We start from the raw sequence: 17,053 nt of genomic DNA, 5'->3' as shown, positions 1-17,053 counted from the left end.
GACAGTATGTTATTAATGCTTTATCCCTCAGAATTAGCACAGCACCCACACATAAAAGAGACAATAATAACATCCTTACTGATAATACATTCTATTAAAATACTTAAATATATTTGTAATTTTCTCTCAATATTAAAACTAGTAATAGTATCTGTTAAGCATTTCTGTGTGCCAAGACAGATATTGAATGTTTTCCTGATGTTTATTTCATTTAACTTTCATGAATCTGGTGTCCATACACTTTTCGTATATTCCAGCTGAAGAAATGTTTGCAGAATGGTGATACAGCTAGTAAATGGCAGAATTTGAACTCAAGTTATCTGACTATATGATCTGTAGTTTTAACATTTCACAATACTGCCTCCTGGGACAAATCCCTTAACAAATGTTTTTCAGAATTACTGGCAAAATCCCAAATCCTGGGAATTAAAAACTAAAAGTTTGTTGCTGTATTTTTTCATCAACATTTGACTTGTAGAGGCAGCCAAGGTTTTTCCTAGTCCAGTTTGACCTCCTTTATGTGAAAGATTACTTCAAGGTGCTTCTTAGAGAAAATAGGATGAAAGGCAGTCAGGATCTTATCCTCCGAAAATGACATGCATAGAATAAGAGTTCCATTTAGATCAGTGAAATTCAATCACCAGGCTCCCTCATGGCATTCCTGACAAGAACTTATATGGTCAGTCTACAGATATGAATTTTCAGTGAATGTCGCTGAGTCGTGTCTGACTCTTTGCAATCCCATGGACTATCAAATCAGATCAGATCAGATCAGTCGCTCAGTCATGTCTGACTCTTTGCGACCCCATGAATCGCAGCATGCCAGGCCTCCCTGTCCATCACCAACTCCCGGAGTTCACTCAGACTCACGTCCATCGAGTCAGTGATACCATCCAGCCATTTCATCTCTATCGTCCCCTTCTCCTCTTGCCCCCTATCCCCCCCAGCATCAGAGTCTTTTCCAATGAGTCAACTCTTCCCATGAGGTGGCCAAAGTACTGGAGTTTCAGCTTTAGCATCATTCCTTCCAAAGAACACCCAGGGCGGATCTCCTTCAGAATGGACTGGTTGGATCTCCTTGCAGTCCAAGGGACTCTCAAGAGTCTTCTCCAACACCACAGTTCAAATGCATCAATTCTTCGGCACTCAGCCTTCTTCACAGTCCAAATCTCACATCCATACATGACCACAGGAAAAACCATAGCCTTGACTAGACGAACTTTTGTTGGCAAAGTAATGTCTCTGCTTTTGAATATGCTATCTAGGTTGGTCATAACTTTCCTTCCAAGGAGTGAGCATCTTTTAATTTCATGGCTGCAGTCACCATCTGTAGTGATTTGGAGCCCAGAAAAATAAAGTCTGACACTGTTTCTACTGTTTCCCCATCTATTTCCCATGAAGTGAAGGGACCAGATGCCATGATCTTCATTTTCTGAAAGTTGAGCTTTAAGACAACTTTTTCACTCTCCACTTTCACTTTCCTCAAGAGACTTTTTAGTTCCTCTTCACTTTCTGCCATAAGGGTGGTGTCATCTGCATATCTGAGGTTATTGATATTTCTCCCGGCAATCTTGATTCCAATTTGTGTTTCTTCCAGCCCAGCATTTCTCATGATGTACTCTGCATATAAGTTAAATAAACAGTGTGACAATATACAGCCTTGACGAACTCCTTTTCCTATTTGGAACCAGTCTGTTGTTCCATGTCCAGTTCTAACTGTTGCTTCCTGACCTGCATACAAATTTCTCAAGAGGCAGATCAGGTGGACTGGTATTCCCTTCTCTTTCAGAATTTTCCACAGTTTATTGTGATCCACACAGTCAAAGGCTTTGGCATAGTCAATAAAGCAGAAATAGATGCTTTTCTGGAACTCTCTTGCTTTTTCCATGATCCAGCGGATGTGGGCAATTTGATCTCTGGTTCCTCTGTCTTTTCTAAAACCAGCTTGAACATCAGGAAGTTCCCGGTCCACATATTGCTGAAGCCTGGCTTGGAGAATTTTGAGCATTACTTTACTAGCATGTGAGATGAGTGCAATTGTGCGGTAGTTTGAGCATTCTTTGGCATTGCCTTTCTTTGGGATTGGAATGAAAACTGACCTTTTCCAGTGCTGTGGCCACTGCTGAGTTTTCCAAATTTGCTGGCATATTGAGTGCAGCACTTTCACAGCATCATCTTTCAGGATTTGAAATAGCTCAACTGGAATTCCATCACCTCCACTAGCTTTGTTCGTAGTGATGCTTTCTAAGGCCCACTTGACTTCACATTCCAGGATGTCTGGCTCTAGGTGAGTGATCACACCATCGTGATTATCTGGGTCGTGAAGATCTTTTTTGTACAGTTTTTCTGTGTATTCTTGCCACCTCTTCTTAATATCTTCTGCTTCTGTTAGGTCCATCCCATTTCTGTCCTTTATCAAGCCCATCTTTGCATGAAATGTTCCTTTGTTATCTCTGATTTTCTTGAAGAGATCCCTAGTCTTTCCCATTCTATTGTTTTCCTCTATTTCTTTGCATTGATCACTGAAGAAGGCTTTCTTATCTCTTCTTGCTATTCTTTGGAACTCTGCATTCAGATGCTTATATCTTTCCTTTTCTCCTTTGCTTTTCGCTTCTCTTCTTTTCACAGCTATTTGTAAGTCCTCCCCAGACAGCCATTTTGCTTTTTTGCATTTCTTTTCCATGGGGATGGTCTTGATCCCTGTCTCCTGTACAATGTCACAAACCTCATTCCATAGTTCATCAGGCACTCTTATCTATCAGATCTAGGCCCTTAAATCTATTTCTCACTTCCACTGTATAATCCTAAGGGATTTGATTTAGGTCATACCTGAATGGTCTAGTGGTTTTCCCTACTTTCTTCAATTTAAGTCTGAATTTGGCAATACAGTCAGTTCCTGGTCTTGTTTTTGCTGACTGTATAGAGCTTCTCCATCTTTGGCTGCAAAGAATATAATCAATCTGATTTTGGTGTTGACCATCTGGTGATGTCCATGTATAGAGTCTTCTCTTGTATTGTTAGAACAGAGTGTTTGTTATGACCAGTGCATTTTCTTGGCAAAACTCTATTAGTCTTTGCCCTGCTTCATTGCGTATTCCAAGGCCAAATTTGCCTGTTATTCCAGGTGTTTCTTGACTTCCTACTTTTGCATTCCAGTCCCCTATAATGAAAAGGACATCTTTTTTGGGTGTTAGTTCTAAAAGGTCTTGTAGGTCTTCATAGAACCGTTCAACTTCAGCTTCTTCAGCGTTACTGGTTGGGGCATAGACTTGGATTACTGTGATATTGAATGGTTTGCCTTGGAAATGAACAGAGATCATTCTGTCGTTTTTGAGATTGCATCCAAGTACTGCATTTCGGACTCTTTTGTTGACCATGATGGCTACTCCATTTCTTCTGAGGGATTCCTGCCTGCAGTAGTAGATATAATGGTCATCTGAGTTAAATTAACCCATTCCAGCCCATTTTAGTTTGCTGATTCCTAGAATGTCGATGTTCACTCTTGCCATCTCTTGTTTGACCAATTCCAATTTGCCTTGATTCATGGACCTGACATTCCAGGTTCCTATGCAATATTGCTCTTTACAGCATCGGACCTTGCTTCTATCACCAGTCACATCCACAGCTGGGTATTCTTTTTGCTTTGGCTCCATCCCTTCATTCTTTCTGGAGTTATTTCTCCACTGTTTTCCAGTAGCATATTGGGCCCCTACTGACCTGGGGAGTTTCTCTTTCAGTATCCTATCATTTTGCCTTTTCATACTGTCCATGGGGTTCTCAAGGGAAGAATACTGAAGTGGTTTGCCATTCCCTTCTCCAGTGGACCACATTCTGTCAGATCTCTCCACCATGACCCGCCCATCTTGGGTTGCCCCACGGGCATGGCTTAGTTTCATTGAGTTAGACAAGGCTGTGGTCCTAGTGTGATTAGATTGACTAGTTTTCTGTGAGTATGGTTTCAGTGTGTTTGCCCTCTGATGCCCTCTTGCAACACCTACCATCTTACTTGGGTTAGTCCATCAAATTCTCCAGACCAGAATACTGTGGTGGGTAGCCTTTCCCTTCTCCAGGGGATCTTCCCAACCTAGGGATTGAACCCAGGTCTCCCACACTTAACAGTTAATTCAAATCACTATTGGAGTTGGCTTACTGAACAGACTACTGGGATATGATGATTTTACCTTTGAATAATTGTTTCTGTGGTACTGAAGGTATTATCTATGGTATAAGTGATATGGGCATTCATTCCAGATCAAGCTGTTATAAGTAACCTGGAAGACTTCAAACAAAACAGGGGAAACTGTCTCATGCTACCATTGTGAAGACCCCTAGATCCATACAGTTCTCATCCCAAGAGCCACAAGAATTGACTTAGTGCTTTTCTGTGGATTTGACCCATACACTGCTTGTATTGTTCCTCTGAAATATTAGTGGCCCGGGAATAAGCTGTAATTGAAGACTGATGAGCCAGGTTGGGAAGTTATGACCATCAATAGCACCGTGAGTATGATTTCAGGGACTCCAGGTGGCAGATTATTGTCAGTGCCTTATCCTCTGACATGGCAATTAAGACATGTGAAGTTTCTAGGACAAGGCTTTAAAGAACTGAGAACACTGTCGTCTGTTCTGATATTCACATCACTGCAGTTTCTGTGAATGCTAACAGAGTGAACTAGGGAAGAATAGGAAGCCTGTTAAGACTAAACATCCAACAGCAGAAAAGTGATTTCCTAAATGAAATATGTCAGTCATTGAAAATGAAGTGGTGTGAGAGCAGGTAATAGCATGCAAAAGTGTTGCTGCTGCTTGCCAAGTGGAGAAAAGCATATGAATATGTCCACATAACATCTTTCTATATTTATAAATGAAAATACATAAAATGCAAATAAAGAAAAGATCTACATCTGCTTGTCAACAGTGCTCATATCTGCTTGATAGTGTTACGGGTGAGTTTCATTTTCTTCTTTTTGTTTAGTTTGAGCCTCTAAATTTTCTATCTTGAGTATGCATCCTTTTTTTTTTTGCTTCTGAAAACAAAAGCTTTCTCCAAAGCAATAAAGCTTTAAAATACACTGTTAGAAAGAGAAAAGCTAAGAAAATTAAGAGTAATAAGGCATTAGGCTAACAAGATTAAAGGAAAAAAAAAAGAAATTCTAATAGGATTATGTTCACCCCATAAAGTAACCAAAAGGCTATGACCAGTCTGCCTTTTTATAGATAACTTTTTTTTTTAAGAAACAAGAAATACTGTATCAAAAAATGGCGATAGACATTTACCACGCCGAAAAGGAAGTCATGGAACATCTTAACTGTCCAGTAGACCATAGCATCCCTAACTGTGCCAAGAAGCTCCTAGTAATAACAGAATCAGTGAGTCACGTTATGTCTCTGTATTGAGATTCCCAAAGAAATAGAATGCAGTGAAGGCCGTGAGCCGTCCTGCAGTGAATCAATCTGAATAACCTCATCTAACGCAGTGTTTCCCACCCTTTAGCATCATACAACCCTAACAGTAATATATTGGAATACCTCTGGTTATATATAAGGCAGTACTTTGAAAAACCTCCTCCATTTAGGAGAATGCATTACTCATAGCAGAAATTTACTTATTCGATTAGCTCTCTGAGCCAAATGGAAAATAAATCATCTTGATTCCTAACAACTGCCACAATAACCATGCCCTGGAGCTCCCCAGAGACTAACGCTTCTTTGCTAGGTTTCTGAGACTGACATATGCCCAGGGAACGGGGGAGCACATTGCTGCTATTGTGCTTCATGCCTTGAAAACCTTCCAGTCATTAGAGGGTTATTCTTCACCCCACTCCTGTTACTCAGAGTGAAAATTATCCTCTTGAATCTGGCAACATATGGTCTCTATCAAGAATTTCCAAGCATATTAAAATCAACCTAACAATAGCTCTGAAAATAATTTTTTGGAAGGGCAATTTTGTCAGTGTAATGATGTCAGCTCCAAACTTTTCAATGAATATATTCTTATCAGTAGCTTGGATGTGACATGAGGTGAAGCATCTTGTTAGGGGATTTCATAGAAGAACGCAGCACAGTAGCGATTGCAAATAATGACTGTGGCCATGGTAACCCAAGGTGAAAAGCACTATTTGCATCACTTTATCACTCCTTAGAGATCCAATTTACACATGTTACTGCTGTAACTGGACAAGATAGATGTAATCACAAATGACCCACCACAACAGCAAGCCAGATAATTTATAAAAAATCAGTTCAGAAAGACATTCCAGAAAGAATAATTCAAGGATTTGACAGTTGACAACTTGTGGAAAACTTTGAAAAATATTCACCCAGAAAAGCTGCAAATTCTTTGTTTCCTGAATTTCTCTTAATGCAGAGTTACTGTCTGTATATATTTTATTGTCACCTACAGAAACTTTATCTTTTATCCAGAAATTTAATCTAGAATCATTATAACTAAGCCATGAGTGCAAGAATTCAGTCAGAAGCAAAAATTTGCCTTGAATGGCATAATGAAAAGGTCTACCATGGGAAAAGTTAACACTCAGACTACAAAGCACCTTCTTCTGTATCTTTACACATTACATAAATACTTGCTGTTGAATATAGTCCACTTATCTATGACACCTCAGCAAAGGGTTCTTGTTGATGCTCCTGTTGGATGATAGATTACTGTTTATGGCTGTCTAGAAGCCATTTACTCAGCAGTTATTTATTTATCAACTATAGTATTTCTTGCACTGTGCTTTTATGCTTAGGCATAGTGATAGAGATAGACATAATAATGAGAGTAATAAAAATAGTGATAAAGCCAGATAAAATCTTTGCCCTTATAGAAGTTACAGTTTATCAAAAAGACGCAGTTACAAAACAATCAAAGAAACTGGTCTTTGGATTAAGGGGGTTTTCCATATGAAACAGTCAACCTAAAATACAATCAACAGTGAAGTTAGGAAAGTATATTGAAGAGGAAGAAATGATAAAAGGTATGGTGGAGAAGAAATATACTCCTGAGCAATGACTTCCTCTGCATTCTTAATTTTAACTACACTCTATCAGGAATCCAAGAGTGTGCCATACTGGAGAGCTCCCTGTTCTCCAAACAAACCAAACAATTTAACACCTTTGTTTCTTTGCAAGTGCTTTCATCTTATCATTGATGCCTCTGCCCCACAACCAGTGTTTCTTCTATTGAGATTCCATTAAAAAAAATTTTAATCTAAGTAAAATGTTGTCTCTTCCATTAATTTAACCCAGTCAGCCTCATCAACAGTTAACTATTTCAGTTAAGGTAGCATAACTAATTATTTATTTCTTCTAGATTATAATTAATATAGCTATGAGCTCCTTAAAGGTAGGGGATTTTCATTTCAATTTGTATACTTAATGTAACATTTATACATTTTAATCATGGAATTGTCACATATAATGAATAAGTGCAAACAAAAATACAATGGTCCTTTTCAGTACCAAAAAAGGAAAGAAAAAAAAAAAAAGGACAGAAAATAAGTTGTCAGCACATCTCCAGACTCGAAAGTAGACACATGTATGATGCCATGTATAATTATATAAGTAAAATTAACACATCACAAAAAAAGACCCAAATGAATTTTCAGCAATTTTTGACAGTACATTTTTGGAGTGCTGTTTTTAAATGAAGGCTGTGTAGTTTTGTGAATTGACCTTGGAGAAAGGGGCACAAGAGAAATAAATAATCAGTTGTCATCCAGGATATTTTTTCCTAAGCAATATCACAATAAGAGGGCCAGGTGATATCTAGTCCACAAAGACACATACTATACATTCTTAGACAGCATGGAGAGGGAAAATAGAGTTTTCAAGTATATTCCTTAATTCAAAAGGCTGCACCTCACATGGGCAAAGCTCTGTAGCATTTCCCCAGATGAATACAGCAGGGACTGATTTATTTTGTGGTGGTTGGTAGTTCTCTCCAGCAAAACGTGAGTGGCCAACAATTAATAATAACAGAAATTAAAATGTATATGCCGTTTTAAAGCTTACTGCATCTTACAACCATGTACCTCTAATCAAAATTAGATTATCATTATCTCATTTTATACTTAAAGAAGTTGAATGATGTCTGGAGTTCTTTGTTACAGACAACAGAGTCCACTCTAACCAGGTTAAAGAGAAGGGAACTCGTCAGAGTATTAGGTAGTTCGTGGACTCTCCGGGAGGGCAAGACTCAGGTTTGGCTCCTAACCAGCCAGACAGCAGGGCCATGAACAACACAGCCCATACAGTGCCTGACAGTTATTTGGAGCGCTTTTAGGGGATGCATCAAGGCTGCCCCTGCCTCTGCCCACGCCTACGACGTTCACATTTGGAGGAAATTCCATCACAGTGATCCAGAAGAAACAACTTTGTCACTCCATGTGCCTTCCAGTCAATCCAAATAACTAGGGAGCAGTTGCCATCTTATGTGCTCACTCCTGCAGCTTTGTCTTGCCCAGAGGCTTCTGATTGGTGGAATTTAAGTCATATGCATTTATCCTGGTTGTAAAGGGACCTGGGAAATGTAGTCTGGACTTCATCTTCTATTACAGATGACCTATTTCCTGGAAGAAAAGCTAAAGGGAGATTGGAATGGGAAATCAGTTAGCTGATCTACCAAATCTGCCATAAGTGGAGACTTGACTTGATTATAGTCATATAGCTAGTAAGTAACAGAGCTTCAGATGCCACATCTTACACTCTCCATGAGATAAAAATGACTGCTTCATTATGGTAAAGATGAGTAAGTAGCTCATCTGGCCTTCAGAGCTTAATTAAAATATCCCTTAAGAGCAACTATTTCCTTTTGACATTGAATTGCATGCGCTCTAAGCATCATTATTGGTTTAGTTTTCTAGATATCTAAATATTGTGAAGGGAGTAGCCTTGTAAATGGGGATGAGTCCTTCATCCTTTCTCCAGTTCTCATTAAAAAAATAATAACTACACATCTACATTATAAAATTAAGGATCTCAGGACCAGAAAGACCCTTAAAGCCATGTTAAGATTTATAGCACCTCTGAATCAGTTTTCCCTATTTCTCACATTAGTCCATGGATAATTTTTATATTACAGAAAATATGAAAACAAACTTTTAAAATCTGACTACCATGTAAAAAGTAAAATGCAGAATATACTGTATGGACCCCCACATGACAGTTTAATAGACTTGTGTTTAAATCCAGGTTTAATCACTAGCTATAAGATGCTGGTGGAGCAAGCTTAATCTCTTTGGGTCTTTTTCCTCTTGTATAAGATAGGAACAAGAATACCCATTTCTTTTTTTGATTTATGTGTGTCAGATCTTACTTGTGGCACATAGATCCTTAGTTGCAGCATGTGAAGTCTTTGTTGTAGCAAGTGAGATCTAGCTTCCTGACCTACGATTGAACCCAGGCTCCCTGCATGGGAAGCATGGAGTCTTCGCTACTGAAAATTGTTAGGAAGGTTTTATGTAAACTGTAGAGAACATGGTGTGAGTAGAGGTGGGGAAGCAATGGTGTGTCTTCTAAGTACGTCAACTAGATGAACAAATAGTTATTTGTAAAGCACTTAATATAGTCCTAGAAAATACTAAGCAATGACTACTGTTTAAAATATTATTTCAAAAGAATTACTTAAAGTGATCATTCTGATTTAACAAATCTTAATAATGATGTGCTCTGAGAATCTACCCACTCATGAAAATGGTATTAGTTTTGACTGAAGAAACATAATGTTCAATGGCAAGTGAAATTTTTTTCCAAGACTATTTTCTCTCCCAAATGACTGTTTCCAATTATACGTAAAGACCTTTCCTAAATCCTACTTTTGTAAAACTTTCAAACTGTCTGATGGGTTTTCAAATTATATAATAAAGGAAAAGGAAAGCAAATAGCTTGAAATCTCTTAGAAAATTCACCGGTGCCATCTGTCTATGACTTACTGAAAAAATGACTATTAAAATGCAGTCCTTAAACAAAAAATAGCCTCAGAATTTCATGAAAAGTCATCTCTAATGGGCCAAGTAAAAACACGCTTTGAATAGGACTTTACAACATTTTAACAGTTTCAGAAACAGCCTGACATCTCAAATATAATGAAAAGTAAAACCTCTCATATATGTAGGTGGACAGGAAGCGCAGAATCATTTTTTACTTTTTGTTGTCATTAGCAAAACCTATCCTAGCCTGTTGAGTTTGTCTGTGGTGCAGACTTCCCTGTTTAAGAACTTGGACTAGGACACTTGCATTCTGAAATAAATTGTCTTAAGTGGAGGTTGGGGGAAGCAAAAGGCAGATGGAAACCACATGTCTCCCTGCTTTGCTACAAATAAACAGTTCTGAAAATGGGAAGACAGAGAAAGTTGGTTCACCTTTCTGGTGAGAGCACTCTTGGAAGGTTGACAGCAGAAGCCTTTTCTCAAAAGAATGAGCTCCCCATGCTGAGGAGACTAAAAGGAGGCCCAGGGACTGGTTTGCAGAGGGTAAAGAGCAGACAGAGGAGGGGTGCAGAGGAGAAAACACAGAGGACCACCAGAAAGCTGAGCAGCGAGAAGGAAGGAATGAATAAGAAGGAAGCCGAGACAAAAGCTGAAAGTAGAGAGGGACCAAGAGTGCCAAAGGCAGCTGAGAGCGGGGAGGGTGGCACAGGGCATGCTTATAAATTGCAAGAGTTAAACAGATGAGGAAATCGAGGAAAACAGGGAAGAGCACTCATTTAGAGGCTCTGGATATGAAATGAAGGAGAAAAGTATACTGCTAATTTAATGCGATGTCGGAGAAGGTTTTGCTGTCACTCTTGTCATTTTTTTAAGCAAAAGCAGATAAGCACTTCTGAAAACAAGATAGGAGCCAGTGGGAATGGAGAGGCTGAAAACACCAAATCTGGAAGAGTCCTTCACCAAATGGGCTGAGAAAACATGGACTAGTGGCAGGATTTCCAATCACTGAGGATTAATGCAAATTTTTTTTAACACTATTTTTTTTTTTTTTTTTAATTTGGCTGCCCATGACATACAGGACCTTCTGTGTTACAACATGTGGGATCTAGTTCCCCAACCAGGGATCAAACCCAGTTCCCTGGCATTAGGAGCTCAAAGTCTTAGCTACTAGACCACCATGGAAGTTCTAGGATAATGCAGTTTTTAAATTAAGAGAGAGTTGTCCAGGGGATGGGGGTAGGTTTCCAAAGAGATTTCATGGCAGAGCTACAGTTAGAATCTTTTCACGTCGACTGTCAATCCTGTGCTTTGTCCAAGAGACAAACTATCTCAGTCTCTTTGATAATCAGACCTTACCCCGCAATATTTAAAGGCACAGGAGTCAAAAGAAAGATGACAGGCAACAGTGGGAGATTTATGCAGTAGGGAGAGAAAAAAGAGAAATGATACTCAAGTGAGAACTGAACCAAAAGCCCATGGGAAAGGTTAATATTCTAAACCCTGCCTATGGAATCCAAACTAGAGGAGTCAAACAGATTCTAGAGCTATATAGGTAAGGCTGATTGTGGTGAAGAGTTCAACACGGCAGTAGAATGAAAATCGGCAGGCTGGGTGTCTAACCACTGGGGAAATAAGAAACGTCAGCGAAAAGGAACTTGTAAACAGAAGAAAATGTGTAGAAATGGAAATCTCAGGCATAAAAGAGTGTCTGGTGAGGATGAAGCTGAGCAAGGGTTTGGAGAACGAACTGTGGGAAGCAAGGCTGAGGATTGGCAGAGGCAAGGACTGTGAAGGACCAAGGCAGTTGACTGAGAAGGAGAATGAAAGAAATATCAGCACTTCCATCTGATTGGCCAGTCGGTACTAAATTAAGAATATTATAGGGCTTCCCTGGTAGTCCAGTAGTTGGGAGTCTGCCTGCCAATGCAGGGGACACAGGTTTGATCCTGTCCCAGGAAGATCCCACATGCTGCAGAACGATGAGGCCTGCGCACCTCAACCTGAGCCCACACACTCTAGAGCCCATTCTCCGCAAGGGAAACCACGGTAATGAGAAGCAACTAGAGAATAACTCCCACTTGCCGGGACTAGAGAAAGCAAGCTCACAGTATCGAAGACCCAGTGCAGACAGAACTAAATTAAACAATAAGAATATTGTACACAAAACAGGATTTCAGAAACAGAAGTGAAAGTCAATCGTGTCTGACACTCTGCGACCCTATGGACTACACAGTCCATGGAATTCTCCAGGCCAGAATACTGGAGTGGGTAGCTGTTCCCTTCTCCAGGGAATCTTCCCAACCCCAGGGACTGAAGCACATAGTTAAAAAGCTACTCTGCCAAAAAAAAGCTTCATTGTCACCCAGAGGTTCCTTTGGGTGACGATGGAACAATTCATAAAGCTGATTCTGATGGTGAAAGCTGGTTGTCTCTTAGTTGTATCACAGTGATGACTTACCATGTAAGAGTACATTTCCAATGTTGTTTTTCAGTTGCTAAGTTGTGTCCAACTCTTTGCAACCTCATGTACTGTAGCATGCTAGTCTCCTCTGTCCTCCACTATCTCCTGGAGTTTGCTCAAATTAATGTCCATTGAGTTGGTGATGCTATCTAACCATTTCATCTTCTGCTACCCCTTTCTCCTTTTACCTTCAATCTCTCTTAGCATCAAGGTCTTTTCCAATGAGTTGGCTGTTCACATCAGATGGTCAAAATATTGGAGCTTCAGCTTCAGCATCAGCCCTTCCACTGAATATTCAGGGTTGATTTCCTTTAGAATTGACTGGTTTGATCTCCCTGCAGTCCAAGGGACTCTCAAGAGTCTTCCCCAATACCACAGTTCAAAAGCATCAGTTAATTCTTCAGCACTTAGCCTTCTTTATGATCCAGTTCTCACATGACTACTGGAAAAACCATAGCTTTGACCATACGAACCTTTGTCGGCAAAGTGATGTCTCTGCTTCTTAATATGCTGTCAAGGTATGTCATAGCTTTCCTTCCAAGGAGCAAGCATCTGTTAATTTCATGGCTGCAGTCATCATTTGCAGTGATTTAGGAGCCAAAGAAAATAAAATCTGTCACTGCTTCCACTTTTCCTCCTTGTATTTGCCATGAAGTAATGAGACCACAAGCCATGATCTTAGTTTTTTCAGTGTTGAGTTTTAAACCAGCTTTGTCACTCTCCTTTTTCACCTTTATCAAAAGGCTCTTTAGTTCCTCTTCACTTTCTGCTATTAGAGTGATAGCATCTACATATCTGAAAGTGAAAGAAAGTGTTTGTAGCTCAGTTGTGTCTGACTCTTTGCAACCCCATGGACTGTAGCCTGCCAGGCTCCTTTGTCCATGGAATTCTCCAGGCAAGAATATTGGAGTGGGCTGCCATTCCCTTCTCCAGGGGATCTTCTCGACCTGACCCTGGGATCGAACCTGGGTCTCCTGCAATGCAGGCAATGCAGCTGCAGATTCTTTACCATCTGAGACACCAGGGAAGCCCGTATCTGAGGTTGTTGATATTTTCAGTTTGTGGCCGGCTCATCTAGCCTGGCATTCTGCATGATGTACTCTACATAGAAGTTAAATAAGCAGGGTGACAGTATACAGCCTTGATGTACTCCTTTCCCAATTTGGAGCCAGTCCATTGCTCCATATCTGGTTCTAACTGTTGTTTCTTGACCTCCATAGAGGTTTCTCAGGAGACAGGCAAGATGGTCTAGTACACTCATCTCTTTAAGAACTGTCCAAAGTTTATTGTGATCCACACAGAGGCTTTCACGTAATCAATGAAGCAGAGCTCGGTATTTTTCTTCCTTACTTTCTCCATGATCCAACGGATATTGGCAATTTGATCTCCGTTTTCTCTGCCTCTTCGAAACCCAGCTTGTACATCTGGAAGTTCTCAGTTCACCTACTGCTGAAGCCCAATTTGAAGGATTTTGAGATTACCTTGCTAGCATGTGAAATGAGTACAGTCGTGCAGTCGTTGAAACATTCTTTGGCATTGAACGTCTTTGGAATTGGAATGAAAACTGACCTTTTCCAGTTCTGTGGCCACTGCTGAGTTTTCCAAATTTGCTGACACTGACTGCAGCACTTTCCCAGCATCATCTTTAAGAATTTTAAACAGCTCAGCGGGAATTCTATCACCTCCATTAGCTTTGTTCATTGTAATGCTTCCTAAGGCCCATTTGACTTCACACTCTAGGATGTCTGGCTGTAGGTGAGTAGCCACACCATGGTGATTATTGGGATCATGAAGATCTTTTTTGTATAGTTCTTCTGTGTATTCTTACCACCTCTTCTTAATCTCTTCTGCTTCGGTTAGGTCTATACCATTTCTGTCCTTTATTGTGCCCATCCTTGCCTGAATTATTCCCTTGATATCTGCAGTTTTCTTGAGGAGATTTCTAGTCTTTCCATTCTGTTATTTTTCTCCATTTGTTTGCATTGTTCTTTTCTCCTTGCTATTCTCTGTATCTCCGCATTTAGCTGGGTATATCTTTCCCTTTCTCCCCTACCTTTCACTTCTCTGCTTTTCTCAGCTATTAGTAAAGCCTTCCCAGACAACCACTTTGCCTTCTTATTTTTCTTTTCCTTGGGGATGATTTTGGTCACCGCCTCCTGTACAATGTTACAAACCTCTGTCCATAGTTCTTCAGGCACTCTCTACCGGTTCTAATCCCTTGAATCTATTCATCACCTCCACTGTATAATCATAAGGGATTTGATCTAGGTCATACCTGAATGGCCTAGTGGTTTTTCCTATTTAAGACTGAGTTTTGCAATAAGGAGCTCATGATCTGAGCCACAGTCAGCTCCGGGTCTTGTTTTGACTGACTGTATAGACCTTCTTCATCTTTCCATTAGGTTCTAGTAAAAACCTTGACAACCCAATAAAGAAAAAAATCATGAATTTTGTATTGACTTTGTCTTAAGCATCTGGAAAAGAATCACGACATAGTCATTTCAGCCTATCTTCATGTACATAGAATATTAATTATGGCTATGTAAATGCTACTCAAAGGGCTAGTAAAATCTGATAGATTTTTCATATTCTCAAGTCCTATTTGATAACATTTAATTCTGTCTCACATTAGTGCCAATAGTAATACCCATAATGACATTCCCTCCAACTTGCAAACTTCCTCTCCCCCTCTTTTTTTTCAAAAGTGCAAGACCTTTTTAATATAGGTATTATAAAATGACATTGAAACTTCTTACAAAAAGAATCATCTGGAAACACCAGGCTTTTGGGGGCAACAGCCAAGTAAGAAAATTGGTTTTGTACCACATACTCAAGATGCACTGACCGATCATTGCTCAGGAAACCTTTTCTAGGTAGTCCTCTCAGGATTCGTCTTTATCATGTTTATATTAACAGTCATGATACTTGTAATTCATGTAGCAGTCTTCAGCTTACAAATTACTTTCAAATAATTTTTGAAATTTGATCCTTAACACTGACCCTGAAAAGAATATCCAGATATTATCATTCTCACTGAACAGATGAGGAAACAAGGCAGAAAGATGCACTGAGTTCAGAACCAATGACTAAAACCTGGGAGTTGAGTCCAGCACCTCTAGCGCCATAAGACTGCCTGCCTGGAGAATCATCTCCACTGACAGCGTCTACATGAGATTATGTGGGGCTATTATATATTCCAGTGAAGTGATATGGCATAAAGGGGCATTCAATTTAGAAAAGGGGGGAAAGGAAAATAAAAATTGCAAATTCTTGTCCACATATTATCAGTGGCTAGGGTACTTATATCTTTCTTTGAAATATGACCTAAAATAATATCATCTCTCTGTCATGAGCTATCTAAGAAATATTGCTCTTTAGACTTTGTAAATTTTAGATGGCAATACACTAACATCTTTCTAGCTTCTAAAAATACCCATTTTTGTCAGCTTCCCCCCAAAATAATGGGCCAAGTGAAAACTCTTTTTGGTATCACATAGCTCATCATTTTTAAATTCTCCCAGCTGCTGTTTATATTAGCAGGATGTCTTTCCTCGTGTGCTCTTCCAAATCTGTAATAAAACATCCCAGCGTTTCCTCTCCCAGTAGAGACGCCCTATCTGAGGCCCAACCAACCGCATTACCGGTCTCCCAGGCTCCTGTGATTAAATAAGTGATCGCTCTGCCCATCTTTAAAAATGTGTCTCATATGAGGCAGTCGAGACAGAATATCCATCACTGCAAAGGAAAGCCAAGCATTTATTTAAAATAATGAGATATCCTCATTTTCATTTTTCCCTGAGAGGATTGTAGCAATGTTTAAAATTTTCCTGAATTCTAGAACTAGGGCAACACATTGATTTGAAGAAAGCTATAATCTTCCCTTCTAATTTGAAGTGTACTTTCTCTGCAGTGAAATAGAGTGTAGCTTTCAGAATAGCAAGAGCCCTAAGCCCACACAAAGGCACCCTCATCCCAAGTACTCCTCTTTCAAGCTGGCCCCATTCTTCTCAGTGCAGGGATTTATAAAGGCCCTTTGCAATAAATTTCAAGGTATATTGAACTGAAGAAAGAAAGGTTCAAATAATTTCTTCCAGATTTGAGAGAGAAATGATTTTCAACTGCCAAGTCATGATGAATATTACCTTTTGCTTTCTGCCACATCCTCGTTGCAAATGATCTGTTGGCTAAGTTCAATTATGGGGTCTCCTTGAAAGGCTTCATAATTAATTTTTTTTTAAGGAACAAATTAGCTCTTTGTCTTCCTGAGGCAGAAGAGTCAGAACAGTTACAGTTACTACGAGCGTTCAGGGATTTCAGCTTGTGTGGCTATGCGGCCTTCCACGGCCAAGGAGGCTTACTTGAGAGAAAAGGCTAGGAGAGAAAGCCAGCCCTCTGTGATTTGGAAAGATAATAAGTTAGCAAGCTGTATAACATAATGGTTTATGAAATTCTGCCTTCAAGGACCATTATCTGGTGTTAATAGTGCTTTATTTCTTCCTCTCCTGTGCTTATTTAGAGCATAATTATAAGAACGAGAGGAAGGGAGGGAGCATGGCATCAAGATAACCATTCACTAAATTAATGCAGCTGAGTCGACTCTCTGGCTTTTGGGGCTCGTTTATCAATTAGTTCTGTTGCGGTCTGAATTCTTGAATTTCCCCAC

The 17,053-nt window shown here is 39.7% G+C and overlaps 1 protein-coding gene and 1 long non-coding RNA gene across 14 annotated transcripts in view; one reads left to right on the top strand and one right to left on the bottom strand.

The window, feature by feature from the left end:
- B3GALT1 (beta-1,3-galactosyltransferase 1) overlaps positions 1–17,053 on the top strand; it is a 616,865-nt gene that overhangs the window by 587,095 nt on the left and 12,717 nt on the right. The gene's annotated exons all lie outside the window — the stretch shown is intronic.
- On the bottom strand, positions 6,214–17,040 carry LOC129646349 (uncharacterized). Its single transcript, XR_008711877.1, has 2 exons — positions 16,533–17,040; positions 6,214–8,582 (listed from the first exon to the last, which is right to left on the bottom strand). It is a non-coding gene; the product is annotated as an uncharacterized LOC129646349 (long non-coding RNA).

Source organism: Bubalus kerabau, chromosome 3 (genome assembly GCF_029407905.1).
Source record: "Bubalus kerabau isolate K-KA32 ecotype Philippines breed swamp buffalo chromosome 3, PCC_UOA_SB_1v2, whole genome shotgun sequence".
In the NCBI taxonomy this organism is placed as follows: Eukaryota; Metazoa; Chordata; class Mammalia; order Artiodactyla; family Bovidae; genus Bubalus; species Bubalus kerabau.
This window is presented reverse-complemented; position numbering and strand designations above follow the sequence as displayed.